The sequence below is a fragment of the Limulus polyphemus genome, unplaced genomic scaffold (genome assembly GCF_000517525.1).
Source record: "Limulus polyphemus unplaced genomic scaffold, Limulus_polyphemus-2.1.2 Scaffold952, whole genome shotgun sequence".
Lineage (NCBI taxonomy): Eukaryota > Metazoa > Arthropoda > Merostomata > Xiphosura > Limulidae > Limulus > Limulus polyphemus.
The window spans coordinates 23698-34128 of NW_013666562.1; the positions used below are offsets into that span (position 1 = coordinate 23698).

The window sequence follows — 10431 nt, forward strand, 5'->3', positions numbered from 1 at the left end:
ATTACTCAGTAAATGATTTACTCCACATCTTATGTCCGTAACAAATTGTGCATCGAGTAAATGACAAGATAATTCTCTATTGCCCAAACAAGAATTACCCAATTACTCAGTAAATGATTTACTCCACATCTTATGTCCGTAACAAATTGTGCATTGAGTAAATGACAAGATAATTCTCTATTGCCCAAACAAGAATTACCCAATTACTCAGTAAATGATTTACTCCACATCTTATGTCCGTAACAAATTGTGCATCATATACTTTGGGAAATTAAAATGCTGCATACCAAATGCACTGGTAGTTGTTTCAAAATGCCTTTTAAACTTTCCAGGTCATTTATATAAGTAATATACAGTTGTCATGAAGTCTTTCACATCAGCAAGTGATTTAGATATACTATCTTTCAATGCTAATTCAACTCTATAGGAAATGCAGTGAATGCCTAGGAGCCAAAGACAATTGTCATTTTTCAGTTTTGTTAACAATCTATTGTAAACTCCAGTATTAACAGAGGCTCCATCAACTGTAGCTGAAACTAACAGGAAATTGAATTTCTCTGCTGAAATTGAAACCTTTTCATCACCCTTGAATACATCATTAACATTCCTCTTTATATTTTTTGCTTCACTAAAGCTATCAATGTCCTGTAAGCCAACAAAAAAACCTGGTATACCTGGCTTGACTGTTCTAATGAAAATAAGTTCTTTTTCACAGCCTGACTTCCATCACTAAGTACTGTGAAAGCTATTGCTGAACATAAAATCACTGCCACTTTCTCATGAATGGCTTTTGCAATAATGCTAATAAACTGTTCTGCTCTATTGACATTATCAAAATTTGAAACCAGTTATTCCCCATTTTGCTTTTGCACTTTAACTAGTTTTGAATGCCCTCAGACGGAAGAGGCTATCCATCCACAGCAAGCTAGTAAGCTTTTTTAAGAAGCTTTCTGTAAGCCCTCTTAGTATGTGCCTGCAGAGCTAAGTTTATTTGAGGTTGAAGAAGAACGCTGGAAGCAGATGGACTATCAATAGCAGTACTACTGGTGCCAGAAAGTCTTCATGTCATCTTCAAGCAACTTTTTAAAACCCTAAAAAACAAATTTATAAACACATAAATTTTGCATAAAATACATTGTAATAAAGATAGCAAGTGTTGAATTAATAAAATAAATAATCAGTAGAATCTGTGTAAAAGATAATCCTTGTGACTGATAACACAGAAATTTACCAAAAATGATGTTATGTATAGGCCTACCAGTTTATAAAAAATAAAATCAATGAACAGATAATACTGTACATAAAATAAAAACATTAAAATTGGTGCTTAAATAAGATAGACCACAAAATCAGTTATTTAATCACACAGGCCTATGAATTTAAACTTCATAAAAGTTGTTTTGGATTTAATAATGGATTTTCCATAATTCAGCTACACAGATTTCAAAAAATAACATTCATTTTTTTCTTTTACGTAAGGATATTTTACAAATCCAGGGGGAAAAGCTCTTAATTAAATGAAATTTCTATTTCATTTACCACCATGAACATTTTTTATTATTTTGTTTGTTAACAAAAATAGAAACAAACTGATTCATTCATCTACATCTTTTCGTCTTAAAACTACATGTTGTGGTCTTTCTTTTATATATATTGCGTTGATATTTTGTGAAAAATCTATACATGATGGACAAAAATGGATATCATTTTTGGATTCAGCTTACAGGAATTACTGTGGAACATGTAAATATTTCAAGACAATAAAACCATTGCAGACCTGTGTTATCTTAATATATTCTCACTTGACAAAATTAAATAACCAAATCTAAAATTCATAATTAACTAGAAAATCATTTAAAGTGCATATCGTCAAGTTAGTCTTTGGCCAAGAACTTATAAAAGCAAACGAAGTTGATGACAATTTTAATAGAAAATAAGCCTAATTAAGTTGCTGAATGTGTCTAACATACTAAGAACTGTATTTCCTCCACTTTGTGAAGATGTTTGCAACTTGCATACAAACATAGGCCCATACAGGCAATGTTTGGGTTTACTTTCAAATCAAAGGTGATATTATGGTATACTGACTGTAAAATGTAAGTAGTTGATGATACAGGCCATACGCATAATGACAAAAAATGAAGGAATACTGTTATAAGTTTGAGTAATGTGTACCAAAACAAGATAAAATATATACATACCTATAGCAAATTCGGTGTGTTTTTAATTCAAATGGAGAGTGACAGTGTACTTCATTATGAATTCAGTGCTGTATGTATATCTGTCTCTTTCTGACTGTGCCTTTTCATTTTTTTTGTATCTTCTCACTGTATTTAGAACAAAGCTTGCACCAAATTTTTGTTACAATGTCTTTTCCTTTGAACAAGAAAATCCGATTTGTCCACTGAGATTCCATTTGCTGAATGTTGATAACAAAACCGTTTTGCTGGCTAAACTGAGACACATTTAAAATTGGAAGTAAATCCAAAACTGAACTATGATGATCTCCAATCAACATGACAGTCCTTACAGCCATATATCATGTAGAAAATCAAAGTAGTTCAAATGCAATTTAGGTCATGTTCAAATTTGTTAAAGATCTTTTTGCTGTTCTGAATTTGCTAATAATTAATAACCAATTTTGTAATTTAAACTTTAACACATTGACTTAATTTTTCAGTTACACATGTTGGATGTCTATATAACAGGACAATATAGTTCAAAAGTATCATATTACTGTGTGCATGTAAGATCACTAGTCAAGGTCAATTAACAATACAGAGATGGGTCTTCCTAAGGTCACAGGTCAAAGGAAATGTCATCACATTTGTATACTCATATTCAAAATTTTTTGAACTACTATTTTATGAATGTATGTCAATAAGTTTGGTACCAAATTGTTGATTATAATTCATATTTTAGTATTATACATTAGTTAACTTCTTAATTTAAAAGTAAATATAAAAAAATCTAAATATAAAAATTTGTGAATCACGTGGTATGTTGAATGCAGCATTGGTTCAAATTAGATGTTTGTGATGTCCAATACAACGTCCACGGTTTCTTATGAATAAGATACTCAAATTATCGATATTTACAAGTTAGAATCAAAGATAAAAGCCTCCTGTCTTTTCTATTTTCTAAGATATTATATTTAGGTAATCAAACAAGTTGGCCCTGCCCACCTCTTCCACCTTTGGAAATACTTGTTTACATACAACTACTTTGTCGAAAGCTCAGAATATATTGATGTACAATATTATGAGATTTAAGCTATTTACACTAAACACTTGTGTTTTTGTGTTATAATTTGTATTCAATTCAGAACAGAAAAAGCATAATTTATATCTGTTTCCTAATTTTTTAAGGTGGTTGCAAAGTTGGTACAGAGATACAATAGTGAAAATAACAGACAAAATATTAAGTTTTTTCTAAAAATGAATGGTTGAATAACTTGATTTATAAGGTACGTGAAGATTTTTGTACCCTGTTAAACTTAAAGATAAATAACTTACAAATCAATGTCACTGGCCCACAACTAGAACTTAATCTGAGTCTCAATCACTATAATTGCTTCCACTTTCGTCTTCGCTCACTGTGTCATGACTTTATTTGCTTACTGTTTTCTCTTAAGAAGGAAGTACACTAATTATAGTTTTACAGGTTCCACAGCTCAACAACAATACAGACTAACTGAATACATGCCCGTTGTGATAAAAATGAGTATACGCATTTTATATGTTGAATCCTCAAAAAAGAAGGAATCCACTAATAACCACCATCCACCCTTATACTGTGTTCCAAAACAGTAAAAAAACTAATTCTGGAACTTTTAAAAGTAAAGCTTTAACTTTGTGCAAATCTCTGTGTGAAGTATATTTAAGACTTGAACCTAGAATATAAGGTATCCTTATATGACAGTAAGAATATAGTAACCCACAAGCAGTGCTATAGAATATATAACTAACAGGCTAAAGAATTTTCAGACCTTACCTCTCATACCAAAGTTCATCATCTATACAAAAGTAGTGAACTGAAGATGTGGACTTCGGTTTTACCGTAGTTCTCAAAGTAGCAAAGTATAGGCGATCTGAAAGCAAAATAATTATTAAGTGAATATCCAATACACATAGTATTATTTACAATGCATTTTACCATATAATAAAATAAGAAGCAATTATATCAATTGGAGGGATGTCTTTCCATGCTTCATGTTTCATTTCTACTCTAGGCATCCCCTCTTCTTTAATTTATTTACAACCCTTCCAAGAAGTATGAAATTTAACGTGAATTACTTATTATAATATTGTCATCATTCAGATGAAGCATAATTTTCGTAGTTTTCAATTTTGTGAAAACAGACAAAATTCAGATGGTGATAAAACCTCCAGATCATTCAGATAATACAAGACAAAGGTGTTGGGAATTATCCACATTCCAGCTCACAAGATATCATTTAAGTGTCATTCACAGTACGAGGCTAAGTGGGTCAAGTGGCAGACTTGATGTGACACAGCTTGTATCTCCATCCAGGGAAGAATAGGTGACCCATATGAGCTGATGAAGAGCCAAAGTGACTAGACAAGAATTGAAAAAGACCCCAAGGTGAACTAAGTACTGAGTCAGAGTTAGGAACAACTTGGAAAACTTGACCAGTCCACCCAGACAAAAGACCTCTTAGAGGAGAAGGGACATTCCCAATGAGGCAGCCTCATGAAAAAAAAGTGAGAAGGAACTAATCATCCATACAGTAATGGAACTGAAATCCCAGACTGTGGATGTGACAAGCAAGTGTTTCCATGACTTAGTTGAAGATAAAAAAAAACTCTCCATCTTGAAGTAAGGAACCACCAGATAGTGGTTAAAGAAGAAAGGTCAATGATGGGACTTCCCAGTGTTTTTGAAGACTACAAAAAATTGAGAATAAAACCTAGGAGAGGAGCAAACAACCCTCTTAATGACTCTCATAACCAATCTGAAGGAGGAGGAAAAGCAACAGGAAAAGTGGACAGAGACGAGATGTGAAGTAAATGGCTACGTGTAAGAACCTGTTCAAGAACTATTTTATGCAAATTCATAAAAAAACAGTAACAACAATTCAGTCTGATAAAGCAAAAATATTTTGTTAATTTTGTAATTACTCATTTGTGCATTATTGTACTGATGTATTATTATTAGTTTTTAATGACAATGTTGTTCTATCTAGTATGAAACAACCATCACAATAATATTCTTGCCAACTGGGTATATCCTTTTAAATTTTTACATGCCACACAGGATATTTAGGAATGCTTGGCATTGGGCATGGATTAATTTTATGTTCTGGTAACATTGTGAATACTTTTGAAAACAAGACGTAAAGAAAGATTAGGGAAAATTATGGACTAGCACTATGTCAATGAATACTACTTTAATTAGTATGTTACTACACTTAAAATTTACATATAAGACACACTTAAATAAAACTATTTTTCTTTTTTTTTTATGACATTTCATCCCTTAAATGTTTTATGTGGTCATGTCTTGTTTGTCATAAAAAATAAACTTAAATTTGCTTTTTATATACCCATTCAAAGTATTCATACTGAAGTATGTTACTACTCTCCCTTGTTTGATTTTTTTGTGCATATGTTGAGACACAAAGTTTTGCAAAGGCTATGAGAGCAATTGTTACACATTATTTCATTTAAGCATTAATGTTTTCATGAAAATAACTTTATTTCAATAAACTCTTATTACTGTACAAACTCAAAACTAAGAAATTATTTTTCAGTCTGACTATACTTTTTAAGACAGAAGGCACTCATTTCCACAACACTTTTACCGCTTACATAGTTAAAACATCAAATCACAATCTTTCCTGCATGTTTATGTAGTAACTAATATGCTAAAAGTAAAACAGTTGCTGTCACAATAAATGTCATTAACTTGGAAATTCAACTTTCAAGTATTTTGTTATATTCAGGAAACAAAATTTCTGAATTGTAAATTTTCATACAGAAGAACTAAACTGAACGTCAAACTTACTTGTAGTAGTAATGCAGAGGTTAGAATCCCTGTATTATGCATAGTGTATTGAAACATATATCAGCAATGGAGATAAAGCAAAAGTCTCAAACTTACCTTTTATATATTCTGCAATGTGTACAGCAAGACCACTTCGAAATGCATCATCCATGATACTGATAAGCTTACACTAAGTTCAAGGTCGACCTTAAGACTTAGAGTCGAGCAAAATAAAAAACTCAAAGTATAACTTACAAGTTATATAAATTATAAGTCAGTTAACCTCTTTATAACTGTAAAGTTGTGTGCAATTTGTACGTAACTTGTAGTTGTAATGCAAGTTTAGTTTATTCGAATATTAAACTTTATAAGCACCAATAAAAACTCTAACTTCCAAGTCTTAATAATCAGATGTTTAGCGATTAGCTTTTTGTTTTTCCCTCTTACGATTGGTAATATTAATAAATTATCACCAGTAACCCTTGAGTTTGGTAAAATGGTATTTATCTACGATTTTAATATTAGTTATTAACCTAACAGTAAAATCCGACTGTGACGTCAATAAATAATAAAAACAATACTTTTAACAAATACTTTGCTGGCTCTATTACAGTTTTTGTCATATGAACAACTGTCACTGTAAGAATTTCACGCAAGTTTGTTAAATTTAATCAGTCTTCCATAATAAAACAAATTATTTACAAACAAGTCCCAATTTTTAAAACACACTTCGGCTGACATGCATTTCCCACTCAGCCATTTTACTTTAGAATATATTTGTGTCAATTCAAATTGGTCTGGAGTCAACCACGTGAATATCTTAACCAATAACGAATCACTGTTTTCAAGCATCTAGTGGGCGACATCTATTGCCTTGTTTGTATTAAGAGTTGATAATAGAGTTAGAAAAAACGACCATTACAGTCCAGGTAGCCTGGCATGGCCAGGTGGCTAAGCAGCTCGACTCGCAATCTGCGGGTCGCATGTTCGAATCTCCGTCCCACCAAATATGCTCGCCATTTTAGTCGTGGGGGCGTTATAATGTGACGGTCAATCCCATTATTCGTAGGTAAAAGAGTAGCCCAAGAGTTGGCGGTGGGTGGTGATGACTAGCTGCCTTCCCTCTAGTCTTACACTGCTAGATTAGGGACGGCTAGCGCAGATAGCCCTCGTGTAGCTTTGCGTGGAATTCAAAACAAACAAAAATTAGGGACGGCTAGAGCAGATAGTCCTCGTGTAGCTTTGCGCGAAATTCAAAACAAAACCCCTTTTATTTATAGATAAAATCGATTTCGATCACGAAGCCTTCGACTCTATAAAAGGTTTGGCTTTAGCAATTCGATTAACCGCCACTAATAATGTTTGGTCTTATTTAGTGATCGTGACTATTGTGTGACTTCAAAGTAAGTCACAAATTCATTGATGACTTCTGAAGTAGGTCTTTGACTCGAAACTTTCAGATGAATAATCAACAATATTGTGTATTGGTCCTCCAGTGGGTCAACGGTAAGTTTAAAGGTTTAAAACGCTAAAATTCGGGGTTCGATTCCTCGCGGTGGACCTAGCAAATATGATAGATAAATAATCAACAGTGCTGTGTGTTTGTCATCCGGTGGGTCAGTGATAAGTCCATGGATTAATAACTCTACAATCCGAGATTTAATTCCTTACGGAAGCCCACTTGAAAATTATTTCGCTTTACGCTAGAACAAACACTCTGTTGTGTGAACTTTCATTTAGGAATACCTTTATTTCCAAAACATTTGGAATGATTGATATATTATAAATGCTACAATTGAAAATTGTGTTAAATAACTATAGGCATTAAGAATAATTCGAAAAAGCAAGAACGATACTCGTGGTGAGCAGAGCACAGATAGATAGCCAATTGTGTAGCTTTGTGCTTAATTACAAACAAACTCTGAAATAGAACGTAGAAGTATACTTACATGTTTTTAGAAAGTGTTGTTCAGGCAACAACTATTTTAAATACCTAAAATGCAGGGTTAGTGTCTGGATATTTCCAATTGAAGTTTCTAAAAAACATAGTATAGTCCTTGTTTTACCCTAAAACGTAATTTCAGGTGTTCTTTTTATAACCAAGAGCAGAAAATTAATATACAACAATAAATGCAAGAAAGTACAAAATTTTTAAATATATAAAAGTTACAATACAACATCTTTTTTTTTTTCATTTTAGGACGAACAGAATCTTTTATTTTACTTTTCGAATTTATGAAAGGTGTTTAAACAGCTGCTTTGAAGTTACGATCTTGGACTTATTCTTTCTTATCCTATCTTACGTCAATAAAATGTGTATTCAAAACCAAGATAAACAGATCTTTTACTGATACACATCTGACTGTCATAGCATAAAAGCTGTAATACGTAATTTAGATAACAAATTGTCCGTAATTAGTAATAATTGATTTACATGCTACTTACGAGGCACCAGGCTGGGGGCTTTTCCCCCGATGAGCTCGCTTTATCCGAGAGGATTCTGCCATTTTCCCTAAGCCCTTTTTTGCATACTTTTCTATTTTTATTCATACCTTCATTGTATATGCTCCCACGTTCCTGTACTTCCATGTCTACTGAACTTGTGCGTGCTGGGCCTCTGGTGGTCTTTTCTTTCATGCTCTATTTACATCCTTTCATTTTGTTTTCAGACAGATAGTTGAAACATAAGTGAAGACTCGTCGCGTAAAATTTTCCATTCTTCCCCTACGTTTTTCTTTGGTATCAACACTTTTTTTCTTTGTTCATTTTTGAACTTGTGTATACCTAAAGCCATATATTTTAGTCGCTGTTATATACATACATATATATATATATGTATTTATAGGCTGTGTGAACACTCGTTTTTTAAACTTGCTCCTTCTTGCGTGGTTTATTTACGACATGCATAAATAGTTGGAAACTGAACTCTGAACTCCTGAAGAATGCTATCATTTTAATATGTATGTATATAGGATAACTTTTAATGTCCTGTAGAGCTGTCCAGTAAAACTGAGATTGAATTGATTTGTTTTCATGCATGTATCATTCTCATTTATTACAGTTGTGCACAGAATCATCATTTTAGATGGTAACAGAAAGTTTTAGTTATCAAAAAAATCTCTTATCGAATGAATAACGTCTGCTATTAAAACAACCAAATAATTCAAACAAATAAACATAATATAAACAGTTGCTACTTTAAAATCGAAGAAAATATTATTTGTAGTTCGAACGTAAACAAAACATGCGTCCTAAAGTTAGGTTCAACTTTCAGCGCACTTTAAATAAACTGGTTTTTACAAACGTATAATAGCCAATCCGAAAAATAAATAAATCGATATTAAATAAAAGAAAGAAACTGAACCATGAGACAGTTACATAATGGGAACTGCTGTCAGGTTTATTGAATTTGTTTGTTTTTGAATTTCGCGCAAAGCTACACGAGGTCTATCTGCGCTAGCCGTCCCTAATTTAGCAGTGTAAGACTAGAGGTAAGGCAGCTAGTCATCACCATCCACCGCCAACTCTTGTACTACACTTTTTAGTGTAGTGGGATTGACCGTCACATTATAACGCCCCACGGCTGTAAGTACGAGCATGTTTGGTGTGATGGGGATTCGAACCTGAAACCCTCTGATTGCGAGTCGAGCGGCCTAACCACCTGGCCATGACGGGCCATAATGAATCTGACAAGCTATATAGTCACAACAACAAATATAACCCTTGTTACTTCTTGATGATGTAAAACTACTTAAGTTTTGTAAGTGTAATCAAAGTTCGAACTATGACACTCAGGAGTTCCCACAGACAATTTTTATCACAACCCCCATTTTATTAAAGAACTTGTTTCTTTTAAAGTCAGAATCTAAAATTCATAATTTAGCATTTAAATTTATAATTTATCTTTTTTTTTCTGACAGTGAGAGTATTACTTTGACTAATTCTTGAAAAATTAACTCTTTAAACTCGAGCGGACGCTATCAGTGTCCGCCTGAAAAATCCGATCTACCCATCAGACGGTAACAGCGTCCGATAACATTTATGTCCCTTTGGCTAAAACTACTCCAAACCATGTTATTATCCACCTTTTATAAATAGATGAGAAACTGTATAATGTATGGTGATAATTATTAGGACATCATGAAAATAATTCCAGCAGAACGCACAAAAAATTATGAGTTTAAAAAGAGTTAAAATTCGTATTTCATTTCTTTTTGTAGCTCAAGGAAACTACCTTGTGACGTCACAACCCACATGCTCATGATAAACTTCTCTCTCATCAATTTTGATAAAAGAGTTAGCACAAAGGATTACATATAAAGTGTAATAGACTTAAAATAAAACCCAAAACTCGAGCACTTTCGAATAGTTGACTATTCTTCTTCAGGAGAACAAAGAAGAATAGTCAACTATTCGAAAGTGGTC

The 10431-nt window shown here is 32.7% G+C and overlaps 1 long non-coding RNA gene across 1 annotated transcript in view; it reads right to left on the reverse strand.

Annotated features, from left to right (window-relative positions):
* LOC111086244 overlaps positions 1–6750 on the reverse strand; it is a 14563-nt gene extending 7813 nt beyond the window's left edge. Inside the window, exons 1-2 of the long non-coding RNA XR_002610971.1 lie at positions 6124–6750; positions 3994–4090 (exon numbers count right to left, since the gene is read on the reverse strand). This is a non-coding gene — a long non-coding RNA (uncharacterized LOC111086244). The remainder of the gene's footprint in view (positions 1–3993; positions 4091–6123) is intronic.
* Positions 6751–10431: the final 3681 nt, after the last annotated feature.